The sequence below is a fragment of the Arvicanthis niloticus genome, chromosome 14, assembly GCF_011762505.2.
Source record: "Arvicanthis niloticus isolate mArvNil1 chromosome 14, mArvNil1.pat.X, whole genome shotgun sequence".
Lineage (NCBI taxonomy): Eukaryota > Metazoa > Chordata > Mammalia > Rodentia > Muridae > Arvicanthis > Arvicanthis niloticus.
In genome coordinates this window covers 2,934,175-2,956,060 of record NC_047671.1, presented here as the reverse complement: position 1 = coordinate 2,956,060, position 21,886 = coordinate 2,934,175, and positions in this window count along the sequence as shown.

Here is a 21,886-nt window from a genome sequence, read left to right as displayed (position 1 = left end):
GAACCTGAGACTAGATAAATCCCCACACCTATGAAAGAACTTGTTAATATTATTCTGAATGAAAGGACAGTGTTAAAATGAGTCCTAGTGACTTAGTAATGTACCAGTAGATTAGTGCATATCTCACTTCTTATAGAAGCGTCTTGTCATAGTTATTAACCCAGAGATTATCAAATAAGTGTTTATGGTTCAGGGTGTAAAAGATGGTGGAATACACAACCCCAAATAAGACATCCAAATCACATCTCTCACTAAAGGCTTAATGTTGTTCATGGAAGGATTAGGAAGGTAAAAGATTGTAGGAGCCAGAGATAAAGGATGATGGCAACACTATTTTTCAGATTCAGCATGGTAGTTGCACATCTGAACTCACAGAGATTATTGTAGCATACATAAAACTTGCAAAATCTCAACTATTATAAAATTTGAGCATGCAGGTTGGGAGGTGGCAATAAAGTCACAATTGTAGTTGAAGAAATATTGGCATTTGATATTTGTTAGAAAAGGAATTTAGCTTTCTTTAGTAACATGGTCACTGGTTGGTTGATTCTAGCACACACCCACACTCAAAGCAAAAACTAGACTCAGTGGAATTTAAAAGGAGAATTAGGAGAACTTGAAGTTGTGTGGGATGTGGAGGAAGGAGAAGGTAGAATTTATGAAAGTTGGGGGAGAGATGTAATATGCTCAAAATACATTGTATAAAATTTACATATAATAATAATACTTTTTGAAGCATTGAATTAATTTAACATGAGTATTATAGCAGAATGTCCAATAATTTTGATGAGGATCTAAACATGCTTTTTCCATTTTATATACCTTGTTCTCAACAGTGATTATTACAAAGCCAAAATATTTGTCAACTCAAAAAACTATGAAGATAGCCTATGTCTCACATTGTCAAATATTCAGCTATTATTTAAATTTTATGTAAAAATTAAACAAGCATATACATCTATCTCATTAGTATGTAAATTTCTTTTAATCTTTAATAAATGATAAAATTATACAGGTACATGTATCAATGAATTTTGTTAAATTGCTTTTCAATATATTATAAGTTAATGTTTTATTCATTCACCTAATTTTATGTACTTACATACTTTAGCTCGTGTAAAACTTTTTTAAGTAAAAGAGGTTCATAAGTATGAAAATTTTAGTGTCTTGCTCTGTATAAAATTGCATATTTTCTAATATGTAGTATTTAAATAGTTGATGTTATCTGATGCTTATCTGTTATATGATGTTATCTGTTTGCTTGTTTTACTTAAAGTAAAATGTATAACTGAATATTTGCCTATATTGTAAGATGAAAATAACATGCCATTTAAAACTTTCAGACAATAATATCTTGGCAGAGAGTTGCTAGACAATTCACTGAATAATAAAATGCCCCTCACTTGTGACACTGGGTAATATTAAATGTATTGTCACAACCACAGCAATTAGCTTCTGTTGTCAGTACCTACCTTGACTAGACAAGAATAGGAATGTCTTAAAAGTTATATTACATACATTTAATTTATTATCTTAAAGTTCTTTCTAAATACAATCACTTCAACCAGTACTGGCAAGAGTTACTTTCTAAATTCAACAAATTCTTTGGCTTCAATAGTTAGAGGAAACCCACAACAAGACATCTACTTCCTATTCTGCCATCAAGCATGGCATAAAAATACAATACTCTATTTAAAGAGAATAACAATCTTTAGTTAACACCATGTTTAGCTTTCATTTCTTTGGTGACATAATTTTCAATTGTGTTTCTACTTGTTGCTCAAATATTAAGTAAACCTTTAATCTGATAGTGTACATTGTTAGAAAACTCAAATACTAACATTTAAATTTTAGAATGATTCAGATTATTATCTCTAAAAATGATATTCATGAACTAAAATATAGATAACTATGGCATCTACATAATATATATTAATAAAAATAATTGTATTTTATGTATCATATAATAATATATTTAAACAAGATAAGAGGAAAGATACTAATAGAAATGTTTATTCAAATTCAGGGCATAATAGTTTACAGCAAGTAATTAATTCTCATGTAAGAATATTTCAATTTAATTAAATTCAATTGTGGTAGTTTGAATATGCTTGGTCCATGGAAAGACATTATTAGGAGGTATGGCCTTTTTAGAAGAAGTGTGTCATTGTGAGGGTAGGCTTTAAAAGAACTTCCTTGTAGTTGCCTGAGAATTTGAGTCTTCTAGCTGCTTTTTGAACAAGAAGTAGAAATCTCAGCTCCTCAAAGCACTATGCCTGCATGGATCCTGCCATGCTTCCTACCATAATGATAATGGTGTGAATCTTTCTGACCTGTAAGCCAGCCCCAATTAAATGTTTTCTGTTATAGTAGTTGCCTTCATGGTGTCTCTTCACAGTACTGAAACTCTAAGACATCAATTTTTAATTTAAGTTAATATACATGTGGCTGAGTATTTAGACCTGAAGGAACCTGCAGAGGTCAAAAGGGTCATTGAATCCACAAAAATTAGAATTACAAATGGTCATGACCCCACCTTGGGTACTCAGACTAAACACAGATCCACTGCAAGAGCAGTGAGTGTCCTTAACTAATACATCATAATTTCATTATATTGTGGTTAAATGCTCCATATTCAGATAATTATAGTTTCATAGATTTTTTCCAGTAGAGTATAAATATTTACACATTGTGTCTATTATGTCTATAAAATTTACTTATTGGTGGGTATATTGTTCATTATGAAAATATTTATTAGATAAGTGTTTTGTAGGTTTTGAATTTTTACATTAATGTTTTCTTGTTGAACACAATATAAATAACATTTTTGTTTAGTGGTTTTTCTTTTGTTCTACATGTAACAAAATTATTTATAACTATTTTGAGATAGACATTTCACTGCTTATGTTTTTTGTTTGTACCTGAATAGTCAACCAATACTTTTTCTACAAGCTCTTGTATAAATTTCTACACTATAAGCAGGGTGAGTGAACATTCTTACAAATGAAAGAGTAATAGTTGCATTTAAAATGTCCTTGAGTGTTTTATAGTTTATTTCTCATTATTATAAAACAAAGTATTTTCTCATCTCAAAAATACAGATATATTTCAGAGGAAAGAAAATAATATACATCTCATGTTTCTCTGGTAACTATTTCTCTCCAGAAATACATAACTCTTTCTTTTGCTTTTATATCATTTCCATATGTATATACTACTACTGAAATATATACACCACATATCTAATATGTCTATTTTTTCTCCCTTTCTTTCTAGTGTTTCCCTTTTACTTATGAGTATGAAGCCAGTGGTAAGTTTATACGGAACTTGGAAGGCAACTTTCCAATCCTATGAGTATAAAATATTAGGATTTTCAATTGCACCAGAGAGCAGAGTGGGCTCTTTCACTCATGTAGGCACTACTATAATAGTCAGAGAATTTTTTTGTTTTTATTTTGATGAAGACTATCTCAGCACACTAATAAAGAAAAGGGATTTTCAACATGAAACAGGCACAGAAAATTTGTTTAAAAATGAAAAATTGTATGTTTACATTATAAATTACCTAGAATATAAACACACACTCCATCTTTGTTCCAATTAAAGATTCAAAATTTCAAAACAATGTAAGAAACATTATTTTAAGAATAGGACATAGGTCACAGGCTTTATAAAACCTGCTTCCTTTGCAGAAGACTAGCATTCAGTTCTCACATCCCTCATGATGGCTTTCTATTGCCTGTAACCTCAGTATCTACTAATCTGATACCCTTTTCTGAAACACACACACACACACACACACACACACACAAATAAATATTCATCTTAAGGAGAATTTTATTTTAGCATAATTCATAAACTACAAATAATGTAAATGATACAAAAATAATAAACTTGAAAAAACTGTAAATTAATATAAGGGAATTCAATTAGAAGACTTGCTTTCAATCAGCCTGATGTTATGTTTCAAAGCCTGTTAGGTCAGTATAAATAGTTTTTGGCTACTCCAAAAACACAAATATCTTTGGCAAGAGCCACAAATTAATTATGCACAGAAGTTAGAAGCAGCCAAAGTAGTAAGAGTGTTTGGATAGACAGGACATTAGTGTCACTCATAAAAATTGACATTTTCTTTAAAAATATAGTATGGGGTAGGTTGAAGAAAATGGCAGGTTTAAACAAATTAATTGTATCAAAGTTTTTCATCTATGTCAACTGCCCTTAGCAAAAGCAGGTGAGAGCTTGAATTCTCTGATGTCAACAGCACAGCTTTATATCTAACTTTGAGACTTGTTTTTGCACTTGTGTTTAGAAGCTTCATTTTTTTTTAACTTGCAGTTAAGTGGAAATTTTTTGTTCATTTTACTAATAGAGATCTATATTGGAACCTACCAGAGCTGCCATTCTCTATGAAATAAGGAAGGTTATTTTAAAACTTAGATGACCAAAGAGAGAAATATAGAGTAGTAAGGTCTTTAGCTTCAGAAGAGAGAGGCACTTGGCTCTTCATCTCATTCTGTGGCTACCTTTAAGCATATTCACTATGTAACTTTCAGATAAAATTAAAATAAATGGAGCCTTTATACTCCACTGTACCTTCTTTAAAAAACTGTAAAATATTAATGGTTGTATCCCAGTACAGAAAATAATTTGTCTTATATAATAAATCTTTTCTTTATTATACCAAACCCTGAACTAAAGTTTTAAATTTCAATGCCAAAATGCTTCAGGTGTAATACACAGTGATATCTGTGCATTTTACATTTTTTTCTCAGGACTTTATAAAATAGTTAAGTTCTATTTTTGTATGCATTTCATTAGGATTTTAACTTATTTGAATTAGACACATTTGATTTTTTTTTTTTGTTGTTGAATGAGCACGTAGTCATAAGAAAGACATTTGGTTATCTTTGCTGAATTATTAGCAATAGTAAACAAAACTGTTTTCAGAAAGAATTACATAATTTTAGAAAATGCTGTAGCAAGAAAATTGTTCATTAAATAATTTTGTTTGGTTTGCTTCAATTCTGAGAATGATAAATATTTTGTCCATTGATGGTTAATAATTGATATTGAAAGAGTACCATGCAAGCATCCTTGTAAGAAATGCTATGTAGGGATGGGTGTGAGAATGATGTCCTTCTCCTTATGAGCCAAGTGACATCTGACTCCTTATGAGCCAAGTTGAAATACTGAATATAAATAGCTATTTATTTTTATTAATATATAAATGAAAATAAATAACTATGTCATTGGCATTATTCGGTACACACAGCATTCTACTGAGGTGTATGCTAAAACAAATGGTGCTGACAACATTTTGAAAATGTTTATGAAGACCTAAATTAAAAGAATAAATAAACAAGCATTACTAAAGCCATTATATATGTTCTTTAAATAAATAATTATATGTGATGTTTGTTTTTTATATTTTAATGTGATTAAATGCTAAGTGATAAACTATAAACTATTTCAATATTCTGAACAGGCTAATGCCTCAAATACGCTAACTATACAGCATACTCAAAATTACTTATGTATATTTGTTTATACAAAAAGGGTAGTTTCTTCTATCTTTTAAAAGTACCCTATGCATTATTATTACCTGAAATAATAATAATCATTAGTAGTAATCACAGTTGTCTTGCTACCTCTTTATAGTGAAAAGAGCTGGAGATACTTTCTTTTATAAGAGTATCTCCCAAAAAATGGTTCACTGGGCAAACATTTAACAGCATTGGCAAGTGGTAAATATATGGAAGTGTGCATCATGCAGCTTAGCCTTCCTGTTACCAGAAATTAAAAGTCCTACCTAGTTGTCATCTCTATGAACCATAATGACATATGTGACAAGATATCTCTAAATATACTATAGCTGACATTCATATATAAATTGCAACCAAAAGCTCTCTAATTGCATGATGGTACACTTGACAAGAGGGAAACAATGTCTGATTCTGGAACTTAATCAACTTCTCAGAATTAGTGAACTCATGAAACTTAGAAAATAACCTACTACATCACTTTGCTGGACAATTACAATTTCTTAGTACATTTCAAATTTTTATCTTCATTCCCACAATAAGCATAGCTACCACCATTCATCAAACAAGCTTGTCCATACAGCAAATGGAGACTAACAGAAAAACTAGACACAATACAGAGATCAATGGATCATGCGGAGCGCAGCAACAGTGGATATACCTAGATTACAGCTCCTCATTCTATGGCTCAGAAAACACCATGGAAGAAAGCACATAAAAATCTTAAGAATTAGTCTGGATGTAGGATCCTTACTAATCCTACATTAAATAGAAGGCTAATATCCAATCTATACAAAGAACTAAAGAAACTAGACTCCAGAAAATCAAATAACCTTATTAAAAATGGGGTACAGAGCTATACAAAAAATTCTCAACTGAGGAAACTTGAATGGTCGAGAAGCACCTAAAGAAATGTTAAACATGCTTAGTCATCAGGGAAATGCAAATCAAAACAACCCTGAGATTCCACATTGTTGAGACCCAACCTGCCCCACTTTGGGTGGCCAAAATGTTGCAGCCCTCTCTGCTCCATGCTTGGGGGTCAAAATATCCCAGACTGCTCTGCTGCTTCAGTCTCCAGGTCAGGGTCTAGTGAGAGAGAGTGGGGATAAAGGGGAAGAGATGCGAAGAATGGAGACAAGGCAGAGGTTCTGATCAAGTCTCTTTTATTGAAGGGAAATCTGGGGTATTTATACACTTTTGCCACGTGCCTTGTAGGCACGTGGATACCACGTGCCTTGCAGGTGTGGATATGACGTAAGCCTTCCAGGTGTGTATAGCTTGGATAGCACTTGCACCGCATGCCTTACAGGCATGGATACCACGTGCGCCTTGCAGCTGGGGGGCACTAAACAACAAAACAAGATATGTGGGATATCAGTGTGCTCACCTGTTGTAGGCTGTTGAAAAACAAGTCTCATATCAGGGTATATGGCTCAAGATGGCTGCAAAGCTGATAACTGCTTTTTGCTACAAGTCGGCTCCCAACACACTTCATACCAGTCAGAATGGCTAAGATAAAAAATGCAGGTGAGAGAAGATGCTGGCAAGGATGTGGAGAAAGAACACTCCTCCCTTGGTGAGATTGCATGCTGGTACAACCACTTTGGAAATCAGTCTGGCTGTTCCTCAGAAAATTTGACACAGTATTACCTGAGGACCCAGCTATACCACTCCTGGGCATATACCCAAAAGATTCTTCAACCCTCAAGGGAATGAAGTCCCCAGGGAATTTAGAGGTCAGGTGGGGTAGTGAGGTCATGGAATCCTCATGAAGACAGGTGGTTGGGAAGGAGGTATGGGATGTGGAACAATCAGAGAGTATACAGGGGGCAGGAATCAAATCTGGAGTGTAAAAAAAAAAAGAAAGAAAAAGAAAGATTAAAAAATGGATCAGAATACCCGGAAATCTGCTGTGAAATACTCTTTTCTGAAAATGGCTGCATAAATGATACCAGAACAATGGGCATAGCAATGGATATGCTAATTTGTAAAGGAGAAAATTTCCCTGGATTCTAGACAAAGAACTTAAGGCAACTAATAACATCTAGGAAGAGAATTAGCCCCTCCCAGGGATCATCCTCCTTATTCATTATTGAACAAAAAGCTTTCAGCCTTTGAACTATATACACACAATCAATGAAAATAGACTCAGAAGGTTGTATTTATATATTTATACACACATATGTATGTATATACAATAACAATAATCAAAGAAAAAGAAGTATCAATTTAAATTGGTCAAAGATATGAGAGAAGTTGGAGATACTTGGAGGGCATGGAGGAAAGAAATGGATAGGAATGATAATTTAATTCATTTTCAATTAAAAATATAGAAACCAATGCCTCCAGCTATGTATGTAGTAGCAGAGGATTGCCTTACCTGGCATCAATTGGTGTGGAGGCCCTTGCTGCTGTGAAGGCTCCATGCTCCAGCTTAGGGGAATGCTAGGAAGATGAGACAAAAACACCAGGGTGGGTCAGGGAGCAACCTCTTAGAGGCAAACAGGGGGGGAAATGGAATGGGGGATTTGCAGAGGGGCAATGGGGAAGGGGTAAAACATTTGGAATAAAAATAAATAAAGTAAGCAATAAAAATTACAAACTTAATTACTTAAAAACAAACAAACAAATAAATGACTTGCAAGCCATCCTTTGAATTATACTCATCAGACAAAAGAGGCTGAAATCGAGTTCCTGATACTGGAGAATGAGTTGATAAGAAAAGATATACAGGCATCTGTGATCTAATCGCAATGATTAATTCCCTTCATAACTTCTAACATATTTAAATTATTTTCTTTTTGTATTTGGAGACAAAGGCACAAAATATTTTACCCACAGATGTTGACCTGAGTGTGCTCCTGCATTCCCTCTCTGAAAGCTGAGAATTCAGCCTTGTACCACCATACCAACTCTCTAATACCGTTCACTGCATTGCTCAAGAACCCTCCTGTTAAATTCATCCTTTCTCCTCTATTCTATTAATTCATCTGATTCTCCTCTATTCTTTCTCCTCTATTCTATTATTTTGGCTAAATACTTATTTGTGTATACAACTTTATTTTGAGAAATATTTTTCTGTACTTTATATAAATCCACACAAACACATCAGTCATCTATTAACATCAGGCAACATAGCAGGCATGTAATTATGGTTCTTTGAAGCAAAACTATTCTAACAAGATAATACACAAAAGTGTGCACAAACACACCCACCCACAAATAAACACACACAAACACACAAACACATACACGTTTCATACAATATTAATTGGATGTAATTTTGTTGTTGGTTTATCACTTGACATTAAAGAATTGATTTGTGTGCTCTTCCCTAGGAAATACTTCCCCTACCCTCTCTTTTCTATGTTAACATGTCTATTAGTTCTGTTGAAGTCATATTTAGCAATCCATGTTACACCCTTGAAATGTCAGCAACATGGATTCTTAAACAATTCTGCTTTTAATAACAGGCCTGACAAAGCTTAAAAAGCATTATTGCTAAAATTTAAAAGAATTACAATCTTGTGAAAACATTACTAGAAAATTATTATGACTAATAACCATTGCAAAACATATTTGCAAGTTTATTAATGATAAAATATAAATGAATAAACACATCATTTATGACATTTTTTAATTAGAGGAGTGTATAAAATTCAGGGAGAAATAAGTGTCAAGTCCAAGGCTGTCTGTCTAGAGGCAGATGAAAATGCCCACAAAGGAGACAAGCAAATTTTTCTTACAGGGAGTATTTGACCTTTAAAGTTTGTAGATTATAGTAATAACATTAATAATTGTGCCAGTTGCTTTCAAAACTTCTAAGTATATCTTAGTGCATAAATATTGCAGAATTTATTTCCATAATTTATAAATAGCAATATTATTCCACAGATTATTTGCTCAGACAAATAAAACAATTACAAAACTGCTTTATATCTATTAATTTTAAAGAGCCTTTTAAATAGTATCAATTTTTAGGGGCTGGAGTGATGGCACAGTATTTGAAAGCACTTGCTGCTCTTGCAAAGGATACGGGTTACTTCCCAGAACTCACATAGTGGCATATATACATCTGTAATTCCAGTTATAGAGGCTCTGAGAATGTTGCTGACCTCCACAAGAAGCAGACACACATATGATACACATTCATATGTACTAAAAAAAAAACCACTCTCACACATAAAACTAAAATGAAATAAGTGTTTAAAACATTATATTGTTTTAGAAACAAAGCATGTTTTTATCAATAGGCAAACTACTGAGATAAATAAAATCAACCTTTGAACTTAAAAAATTGAATTCTTATATTTAAAAAATTAAGATATAATATCTTCATCTGTAACTATATTTTTAATCTGCAGCTTAGTAACGATTCTTCTGAATTTTGGTTTCTTAGTGAAGGCTAATATTTCCATCTAATCAGCACATAAAGATTAATTTATATAGACTGTCATATTTATTGAAAATTTAAAGGCAATCTTCATTTCAAATTCCTGTATACTCAGAAAACAAAATTTTACAAATATGTTGCAATATATCTGATAACACATACAATTAAGCAATATTTTAAAACTACACCAAACTTGCTAATCAAATATATTTGACATGTCATAAAAATAGTTTTACCAGTCTACAGTAAATATCCATAGAGATTGTATATAATAAAAAAATACTAACAAAAACCATAAATATTAGGCTTAGTGTATTGCATACATTACAAGACAGCTACTTTTAAAATTTGAACTGCCCTAGACTTACATTGTGATTTTTGAGTTGAAAACATTAGCCTACCTTAAGTCAACTCTCATTCTTCTCATGGCTTTCATTTAAAGAGTGGACTAGACTTTGCTTTCAAAGCTTTAAATGCTAGGAGGGCATGCTGTGCTGTGCAACATGCTGGTCATTTGGTAATATTTGAATGATTCTTGTATCATTTAATTGCAAGGTCTTGATATGAAACAGGACCCTGTAGTATAATTTTCAATCTTATAATTTATTGGGAGCTTAGCACAAAAGTCCTTGTGCTTGAAGATCTTCAGGAAACTAGAAATATTAAGCATGCAGGATTGTCTTTCGCAATTGAAAACTATGTAAACAACAAAAACAAAACAACAACCAAACAAAAATTTTAAAAAAATCATTATCTTCCATTCAAAAAGCTGTGAACTGAAACTGATTAATAACCAGGTGATCTGTGTTATTTGTTGGGTCTGGTCATATCTTGTTTCTACAACCAGGACCAGAGGTGGATAGTACTCTAAATGGTCCTTAAAGACTGGACTCTCTAAGCTCCCACAAACAGAACCAAAGACACCTAATAGTTTCAATGACCCTTGTAGTCAGAGGGCCCCCCAGGTTCCCAGAACGAGGACCAAGGTGGTTGATAGCTCAAATAATCGCTACATTAACTGTGTGATGGATAAGAGAACAGAGCCTTCCCTAGGCCCTTAAGCTAGTGCAGCTAGCCTATTTCTAGAATCATGACAAGTACCCCAAGTCAAGTTTCAATGCAATTACACTACCTAGTGTGACAGGGATTGTATAACATCAGGATATTTTTCAAGATGTACTGTGTTTAATCTGGTGGAGAATGAATGAACTGATATGAGACACTATACAATGTTGATACAGGTTGATGAATCCAATCTGAACAGTGTTTTCTTTTTATCTCTTCACCGTTTGTTTCGCTGCCTGGACACCTGCAGGGTCCCCCTCAAGTGTTAGTCAAGCAGATTCATTATAATTTAAAATAGTAGATATGTTAAAAATAACTAATTCACCTTCATCTGGTTCAGCGAAGAAACAAGAACATAACATGAAGTGAGAGATCAGTTATATGATAGCCACCCAGAAGGTTTGCCTGAAGGCTCTTCTCATCTCATCCCAGTGCTTCCTACAGCACACACTCAGTTCCTCCTTTCTGACAGAGGTCAGCACAGTAGCAATAGACTTTGATGTAAACTTTTTAATTACCTCCATGAGGAAATACATTCAGTTATTTCTAATATTATTATCTTATGATCAGAATATGAAAATATTTCTTTTTCTGGATAGTTTCTACTTATTACAAAGTATCTTTTATATGAAAATATATAAGGTATTATATTTTATATGGTAATGTATAAGATGCTACATTTCACTGTTATTCATGCTGTTTTTTTACAGGTGATTTATATACTAATATAAATCTAATTTATATACTAATATAAATCTAATTTATATACTAATGTAAATCTAATTGGTTCTTAGTAGTTTCATGTAGTAACAGAATTTGAGATGTTATTATTTACTTGACTTTTTGTTTGATTTTATTTTGTTACAGTATACTTTCTGCTTAATTTCAGTATAATTTTCAAACATCTACTGTTTAAATATTTATTCTCCCTTGTAAGGATCCTTGCTAGTGCTTTCTCCTTGTTTCACTTCTTTGGGTCTGTGGAGTGAGGAATGGATATCCTGTATTATATGGCTAATATCCACTTATAAGTGAGTACATGCCATGTAGGTCCTTCTGGGACTGGGATATGTCACTCAGACTGATATTCTCAAGCCCCATCCATTTGGGTACAAATTTCATTGATGTCTTTGTTTTATCTCATTTAATTTATTCATTCTTCAGTTGAAGGACATCTAGGTTCTTTCCAGTTTCTAGCTACTATGATAAAGCTGCTATGAACATAGCTAAGCAAGTGTCTTTATGAGATGGTGCAGCATTTTTTAGCATATGTCCAGGAGTGGTATAGCTATGAATTGAGGAGAACTAATCCAATTTTCTGACAAACTGCCAAATAGATTTGCAAAATCTGTACAAGTTTGCACACCCGCTAGAAATGGAGGAGTATTCCCCTTGCTTCACATCCTTACTAGCATGTCCTATCTCTTGAGTTTTTGATCTTAGCCTTTCTGATGGGTATAAGATGGAACTTCAGAGTTGTTTTTGATTTGCATTTCCCTGATGACTAAGGACTTCAAACATTTCTTTAAGTACTTCTTGGTCATTTGAGATTCCACTGTTAAAATTCTCTGTTTAGCTCTGTACCCCATTTATTTGGGTTGTTGGTGTCTAACTTCTTGAGTTCCTTATGAATTTTGAATATTTGCCCTCTGTCAGATGTATGGTTAGTAAAGAGCCTTTCCTAAACTGTAGGCTGCCTATTGCCTCTATTGCCTTATAGAGGCTAAGGGACAGATAGAGGGAGGGATATGGGTGGGAGAAGGAATGGGGAGGGGAATCGGAGGGGTATAGGATCAGGTGTGGGGAGGGACTGGAGACATGGCCAGATGGCTATGACATTGAATAAACATCTTCAACTGACAGAGGTGGGGAGATTGGGGACATCTGTAGGAAGATACAGAGACCTGAGATAAAGGAAGCAACCAAGAATCAATAGGAGTAACCTTAGCTGTGACTCACAGTATTGGGATATGGAACCTGAAGAGGCCACCTCTTGAATCAGGCATGAATTCTAGTGGAGCAATAGGAACACCAACCTATCCACAAAACTTTTGACCCCAAATTTATCCTGTCTACAAGAAATGCAGAGACAGATACTTGTGCAGAGACTAGGGGAATGGCTACTCAAAAACTGGCTCATCTTGAGACCCATACCATGGGCAATTACTAATCTCTGACACTATTGATAATACTCTGTTATACTTGCAGACAGGTGTCTAGCATGGCTGTCCTCTGACAGGCTTAATTTAGCAGCTGACTAATTTGCAAGTTTTACTACAATCTCTTGTCTAGGTGTTTAGCTTTCTTCTATCCTTAATTATCTTTACTTTTCTTTTCTTCTTCTTCTTCTTCTTCTTCTTCTTCTTCTTCTTCTTCTTCTTCTTCTTCCTCTTCCTCTTCCTCCTCCTCCTCCTCCTCCTCCTCCTCCTCCTCCTCCTCCTCCTCCTCCTCCTCCTCCTCCTCCTCCTCCTCCTCCTCCTCCTCCTCTTCTTCTTCTTCTTCTTCTTCTTCTTCTTCTTCTCCTCCTCCTTCTCCTTCTCCTTCTCTCCTTCTCCTCCTCCTCCTCCTCCTCCTCCCCCTCCCCCTTCCCTTTCTTTTCCTCCTCCCCTTCCCCTTCTTTTCCTTCTCCTCCTTCTCTTTCTCTCTCCTTCCTCTTCCTCTACTATCCTTCTTCATCTTCCTTGTTGTTCCTACCCCTCTTCTTCCTCCACTTCCTCCTTTTAATTTTATTTAATTTTTTTCCACTCCAGATTTTATCCCCCTCCCAGTCCACCCTCTGACTGTTCCACATCCCATACCCCCTCCCATATCCCCGTCTTCACAAAGGTGTCCCGACCTTTGTACTCCTCACCCCAGCAGACCTCTCCACTCCCTGGGGCCTTCAGTCTCTTGAGGGTTAGGTGCATCTTTTCTGACTGAACCCAGACTCAGCATTATTCTGCTGTATATGGGTTGGCTGCCTCATATCAGCTGGTGTATGCTGTCTGGTTGATTGTCCAGAGACTGAGAGATCTCATGGGTCCAGGTTAACTGAGATAGCAGAGTGTTCACAAAAGGGACCTATCATGACTGCCCCTCAAAATACCCAACCAGCAGCTGAAGAAGTCAGATGCAGATATTTATGTCCAATAAATGAACAGAAGCTGCTGGGCACTGTGGTTGAATTAGGGAAAATCTGGATGAAGCTGAGGAGGTATTTTCTTCATAACTGACAAGTGAAGCAGCAGAGTTGGATTGTCATGGTTCAAGCATCACCCACATCTGCCTGGTTTAAAGTGGTACACCGTGGCCATTGTGTTTCCATAACTGCTTTGGGCTGTTGAAGAATTATCTGGATTGTATGCCATCATCTCCAGTTCAGTGTTTAATGATTCCTAACTGGATGTATTGTTTTAAGGAATTAACTTAAAAAAAAATACATACTTTGAAAGTGACTATGGAGAAAACGCAGAGCTGGCATGGAGGGAAAGAGAGATGTGTTAGATCTGAATTGGAATCTTTGTTAAACTTTGTCTTACTAAAAGACAAATTTAGATCAATGCTGTCATGATTTAGAACTAGAATAAATAAATGATTATTGAATTCAAGAAAGTGTACATTAGTAAAGTATTTCACCATCTAAGTAGGTCAAAGTTACTCCTTCTGAGGAAGCTAGACACACAAGTCATTATTCTGAGAGCATAACATTCCATCCATGTATCTCTGACTTGATTGTTTATTTCTACCGAGAGAGCTTTTGATTTTGTGATCCAGGGTAATACTTCTCCCAGAGGTGGAGTTCAGTTGTGTCTTATTATAGTCAGTGATTTTCTAACTCAGCTCTAGACTGGTAATTACCACTGTTTGCTACATACCATTCGTTTAAAGAAAAGAATTCCCCATTGCTTTTTCCAAATATAATGCTCTTTAACTGTTCCTATGGGGCAGGAGATACTGGTAGGTTCTGTTTTGTTTTCTTTGCTTAAAACAGTAAAGAAAAAATCATCAGCTCAAATAGCTTCAACTTGAAGTTTTACAGTATTAAGATGTAGGCATTTGTTTCTGTTCTGAAACAGACAGCCCTCTAAATTCATCTGCTTGTCTGTTTTAATTTTAAAAATCCACTAAGATGAATATAACATAAATATTTTAAACTCTAGAAATAAATTTGATATGAATTCTTTCACTTTGAAAACTGTAGCAGAATAAATATTCATTGTGATAATCATTCATGCCATATCTTTTTTATTAAAGTTTCAGAAAACACCAATATAATTTTGTTCTGTATTGGTTTTAGATAAGACAATGAAGAAGTTACTTACTGGGGCACAGAGCTTAAAGCACAAAACCATAAGTGGGCATAAGATGTCAAACAGAGGTCTATTTTAAAGTGCTTTTTAACAACAATGAGAACAAATAGAAAGGTTACCAAAAACTCACTACAACTTTCAAAATACGTATTAGCTGATGTGGAACTCAAAGAGAACAAAAGGCTGGGAATAAATTAAGAAAATTTCTTTCTCTTTTTTTGTTTTTTGTTTGTTTGTTTGTTTGTTTTTTGTTTTTCGAGAACAGGGTTTCTCTGTATAGCCTTAGCTGTCCTGGAACTCACTCGGTAGACCAGGCTGGCTTCGAACTCAGAAATCCTCCTGCCTCTGCCTCCCAAGTGCTGGGATTAAAGGCGTGCACCACCACTGCCTGGCAGAAAATTTATTTCTTACAACTACTCTAAACCTATAAGTAATTATGTAGTTTTCACCATATATAGCTATCAGAAGTGTCTAAAAGATGGAGAAGTTACAGAAGTCTCTTTGAAAAAATAAACCACAGCACAAAAGTACAACAAGACAGAACTGCTTTGAAGACAAATGTCCTTAGAGTTTCCAAGCGTTGATGTGTACCAAAGACTCTTCCAAGAGTTGGTGTGCACCAAGAACTCACCATGACCTAGGTACAAGGTCACACTTTTTAATACTTTCCATAGAATTCCATCAACAGGGGATCCAGCATTATTAATTGTGAAGAAGTTGAAAATAAAAATAAACATTAGTAGTTCAAATAAACATGCTCCCATAGGCTCATTGTTTGAGTACTTGACCCCCGTTGATAGAACTGATGGAAAGCATTAGGAATTGTGACCTTTTTAAAGGAGGTATGTCAGTAAGGGCAGGCTTTAGGGTTTTACCTGTGCCTTCTTAGAATGGCTTTCTCTGCCCCTTTTTTGTGTATGAAGAGGTGACCTCTCATCTATGAAAGCCATGAAACTGTGCTTCATCATGCCTTTCCTCCACTATAGCGGACACTACACTCTGAAACTCTTAAGTCCAACTTAAGACTGGTTTTATATACTACATTGTTTAGTCTATTTTGTCACAGTAATAGAAAGACTCAAAGACAGAAATTGGTACCAGGGTTGGGGTATTATTGTGATAATTTATCATGTGTTTCTTATTTGTTTTATCTTTTAAGAATGTAGAAGACCTTTGTGATTTGAACTAAGATAGCACGTGTATGAAGAGGAACATACTAGCACAATTTAGTAGGGTTTAAAGAACCTGAGTGTTGACTTATGTGTATCTCTCATGCATTACGATTACTGATGTTAAAACATAATTTAATGGAGATGTGCAATAGTCAAAACTGTGAATCAGTTGATGGAAATAGGAAGTTGTGGATCCTCAGAAAAGGTAAAATAAAATACCATTATAACTTGATCAAGAAATTCTAATTCCATGGACTCAAGAAGATTGGATGCTGAGCCTCAATGTGATATTTGTAAATTTTCATTCATAATAGTATTACTTACAGTAAGAAAATCATCTCAAAACATTTCAAACTAACTAGCAACAAAAGAATAGAAAAGCTAAGTACAATTTTAGTAGACCCCAAGTGAATGTGGGTTTCATACTTCCAGGTGATAGAATTACTTAAATTAAGTGGAATATAACAACGTCCTAAAGGAAAAATAATTAGAGAGACCCAATATTGGTTACAGAAGAAAGTTAAGATGCTCAACCAATAAAAATACATGAAATTCTGAATATTCTATAAAATTGGTAAATGAACATGATGCTATGAAATATGAAACATTATTTTAAGTGAAAATATATTCTTATACATTATATTCTGACTATAGTTCCGCTCCTTCCACTCCTCCAAGGTTCTCCCCACCACTACTTCCCTCCAGATCAATTTCCTTTCTATCTCACATTAGAAAAGAACAGGCTTTTAAGAGATAACCACCAAACATGGGAAATTAAAACATAATAAGATGAAGCAGGGATTTTTATATCGAAGTTGACCATGGCAATCTGTCAGTAGGAAAGAGTCCCAAGAACATGCACAAGAAGCAAGATCCATTTATTCTCATAGTCAGAAATTCCGTAAGTACGCTAAGCTAATAGCTGTAATATATGCAGAGGATCTGGTGCAGACCCATGTAGGCTCTGGCTTCCATCCCTGTGAGCTCATATGTGCCTTGCATGTTGATACAGAGGACCTTGTTTTCCTCTGTCCTCCATTCCCTCTGACTATTAGAATATCTCAGTCTCCTCTTCTACTGGATTCCTTGAGCTTTGAGGGTGTGATTTGATGAAAACATCTAATTTTGACTTTGATGCATATTGACTAGCCCAGGGGTTTCTGCATCGGTTTTCATCTGATGCTAGAGGAATGATATTCTGCTATACTCATAGATCAGTGCCTTACCCAAAGGTCATTTGTGTGTGTGTGTGTGTGTGTATGTGTGTGTGTGTGTGTGTGTCCATGTGATCTGTCTCCTTTGGTTTTAACCTAGATATTCTTGTTCTTAGTTACTCAAGCAACATAAGGTATGGGTTCTTTCTCATGCAGTGAGCTATAAGTCAAATCAGACAGCAGTTAGATACTCTCACAAGTTCTGTGCCACCATTGACCTAGAAACATATTTTTCAAACAGGAAAGATTGTAGGGCACACGTTTTGTGGCTTGGTTAATGTATACAGTATAGCGACTAGAATATAGAGAAGAAAGCTCCATATACAAACTACCTCCACTTCTCTATACTCAATAAGTTGTGTGGATGTTGTCCTTTGCAATGGAGCAAATGTATATATACATGTATATATATATATGTATATATACATATACATATATATATATACATGTATATATATATATACATGTGTGTATCCAAAAAGGGGTGTCAATTGAGTCAAATTACTGTGTGAGTACAAAATCAACCAGGACAATTCCAATAGAACTTATTTCAAAGGAAGCAAAGCAATAAGAGCTAAAATAAATGTATGGGACAAGGCAAGGTTTCATGGAATTTGCCTGTTATATGCAAGGCTAATGGCTCAGTCAATCCTTAGCACAGCAAATAGTTAGGGCAAGGACTGAAGGAGATGAAGGGTTTTACATCCCCATAGGAAGAACAATAATATCAACCAACCAGACCCTCAAGAGCTCCCAGGGACTAAACTACCCATCAAAAATACACATGGTGGGGTTCATGGCTTCAGCTGGATATTTAGCAGAGGTCTGCCTTAACTGGCATCACTGGGAGGGAAACCCCTCAGTCCTGTGGAGGCTCAATGACCCAAGGTAGTAGAATTCTAGGGTGGGGCGTCAGGTGTGGGTGTGGGGTAGGGGAGCACCCTCATAGAGGCAGGGGCATAGAGAGGGGATGGGGGAAACTGGGAAAGGTGATAACATTTGTAATAAAAAAGAAAAATACATGGAACTCTAGTCAAGTGATATATTCAACTGTTGTTGATAGTTGACAATGTCATTAATGAGAAAGAACATTTTGTTATGGTTACATTTTCCATTGTTCAAATTACAAACCTCATGCTTACACTCACATCTGTAGAACACTTGCAGGTGACTGTATGTTCATACAGGTTCTCCACTTGTCCACTTTTATGAGATTTGCTATCAAGTGTAAGTTTTAATGTGTCACCAATTACTTTCATGTAAATTAACCATTATAAACTGCTACTAATAATTTACTATGTAGTAAATTTGCAGTGTTATTTTGGCATCACCAAAACAATCTATTAATCATGTCTAATAAATGTAGTTTTATAATCAGAAATGCTTTTCCTAAGACAAGAATAATAGAAATGAATATAGCTTTCTACACTTTTACAGTCACTTTCCTTTTGATAATTTGTTATGCTGCCAAACTTATTTAATTAATACTTTTATTAAATTCTCTATAAAATATTCTTCCTAGGGTATATTTTGCTTCTGTCCTTCAGGATGCAATGATTTTCTCTATTGTAATACAGGCACATGGGAAAATATTCCACATAAGCAATATATTATTGGACAAGACCACTTTTAAAAAATGTATTTTATGTCATTATGGAAATTTCTGAGTGTTGTATAAAAACCATAAAAATAATAAGGACAAATAAATATGAAAATTCTAATGTGACAATTCTGCTTGTTAAAAACAAGAAATTTCCCCAGTGGAATTAAAAAGATAGCTGAGCACAGCTCTGGTAATATTCTTTATTGCTCCCTACCAACAAGGAAATACAAAAGGGGCAAAAATCCTGGTAACTGCTGAGCAGGACGCTACACACTTGTTTTCCTATTTGCAGCAGTGGTAGGCAGATGTGACTTATTTTACACCACTTACTATGTGGCAGACACTATTCAAAGCAGTTTCTTTCCAGTTCACACGTAAAATATTATGTAACATCCACAGGCAAATGGAAATCTTAGATATAGATTTTGGGAATGTTATTTCCCCAAAATTACTAAGTAAATTTATATAGAAGAGCAAAGACAGAAATCCACCTTTAACCCCACACATCATCTGTACCCCAAGCTTAAATTAGTGATGTATGTCAGACTTCAGTCTTTACTTTCTTTTTTCTGTTTAACTTACTCAAAAATTTTCAAGACTTCATTGAATTTTTACTCATTTACATTTTAAGCATACATATATGTATATATCTTCAGTAGTCTTTCTATGATTTCGAATAAGTGCCAAGTATATATACTTTTATTTTACTAATGGTCACATTTCATCTCTTCAAAAGTTTCCATTTAGTCTTCATAGCCCCATACTGTGTAACACAGTACCACTTAACATGCTTCTCTCATTTTGTTAAGCTGTGGTGGTTTGAATATGTTTTATCCATAGAGAGTTTTATTGTTAGGAGGTGTGGTCTTGTTGGAGGAAGTGTGGTGCAGTGGGGGTGGCCTTTTATGGTCTCCTCCTATGCTGAGTTACCCATTGCATTCACTGCCTGAGGATACTCATCTCCTGGCTGCTGTCAGATCAAGATGTAGAACTCTCTGCTCCTCCAGCATCATGTGACATCATTAAGAAATTGATTTGTTTTTCAGTAGTGAAGAAGGGTGAAGTTTTGCTGTTTGTAGAGAAATAAATGTAACTGGAAACAATCACAAGAAACTAATAAAGACAACTTCAGAAAGTGAATAATTTTATGTTTTGTCTCAGATATTTACACAGATAGGTATATATATATGTGTGTGTGTGTGTGTGTGTGTGTGTGTGTGTGTGTATTTGTATATATATGGCATCATTTAAAAGGAAATGTTCTTGATGACTAAAGAGAAATAAAATAAGTAGGAAATGACAAATGAGTATAGAAGGTTAGCGGGAATATAGACGTTTAGGGGGAATATACCCAGCATAATTGTGGTGATTTTGTTTGTTTGTTTGTTTGTTTGTTTTTTCACTCATAATGACCAAGTTGGCTTTATTTAAATGATGAAGAAATTATTCAACATATTTAAGTCAATAAATGGATTTTTTTTTTTTTTTTACAAAGAATCATCTTGCTAAAGCCATGCTTTTTTGTCTCAATAGGTAGACTCACAAGAGAAATTGTAGGTGTTTTCTTTGTTGGTTGTCAAACTTGAGATTTCCAACATGACTAAACACATGTCCTACATAAATATGCAATAGGTATTGAATTATAAAACATGCATATACATGCATATTGTTAGACTAACAAAGTAGAATTATAAAAACATTAGGCTTATAAAGTAAATAATACTTAATTTTTAAAAATAATTGCCCAGACATTTATTTTATTTAACATTTTGTAAGTAACATTTATATTATGGGACATGTACTAAATATATTAACATATGAACGGACATGGACTAAGATAATAATTTAAAAGATTAAATTCAGTGTATAGCTTTGCTATCTTATAATAATATTTAAAATTAACATTTCTATAATTGACATGTTTCATAGAGTGTATTTTGAGTTAACTTTTGCTTCCTAAAGATGAAGTTTCTACTAACTTAGGAAAAACTGAACAAAATGAAAAACAACTTTGAATATTTCCATACTGTAAAGTAATAAATATTTTCTTTAATTTAGTTTAATTTTTATTTACCCCATTCCAGGCACTCTTCATAATTCTTTTCCCCTCCCCCTCCTCTTCTCCTCTAGCCCACCTTGGGTAGGCCGCCACCCCCCACCCTGACCCTGGCACTTCAAATCTCCTTGAAGCTAGGTGTTTCTTCCTCCACTAAGGCCAGACAAGACAGCCCAGCTAATAGAACATATTCCACATAAAAGCAACAGCTTTTTGGTATATCCCCACTCCAGTAGTTCAGAACCCACATGAAGGTCAAGTTGCACATATGCTACATATGAGCAGCTACATATTTGTATTAAAAAGTATTAAAACCCTGAATCTTGATAGGCAACCAATTTTTAATTAACCCCCTGGAATATTTAGCAATACATATATATATATATATATATATATATATATATATATATATATATATCTTAGAATTCAAAATGTCTGTATATCTAGAAAGAAAGTTGAATATTGATAAATTGTCATTATAAGTCTCTGAGGTAAGACCCAGGTACATATTTTCTATATGGTAGAGGGAGCACAATCTAACAACTTGG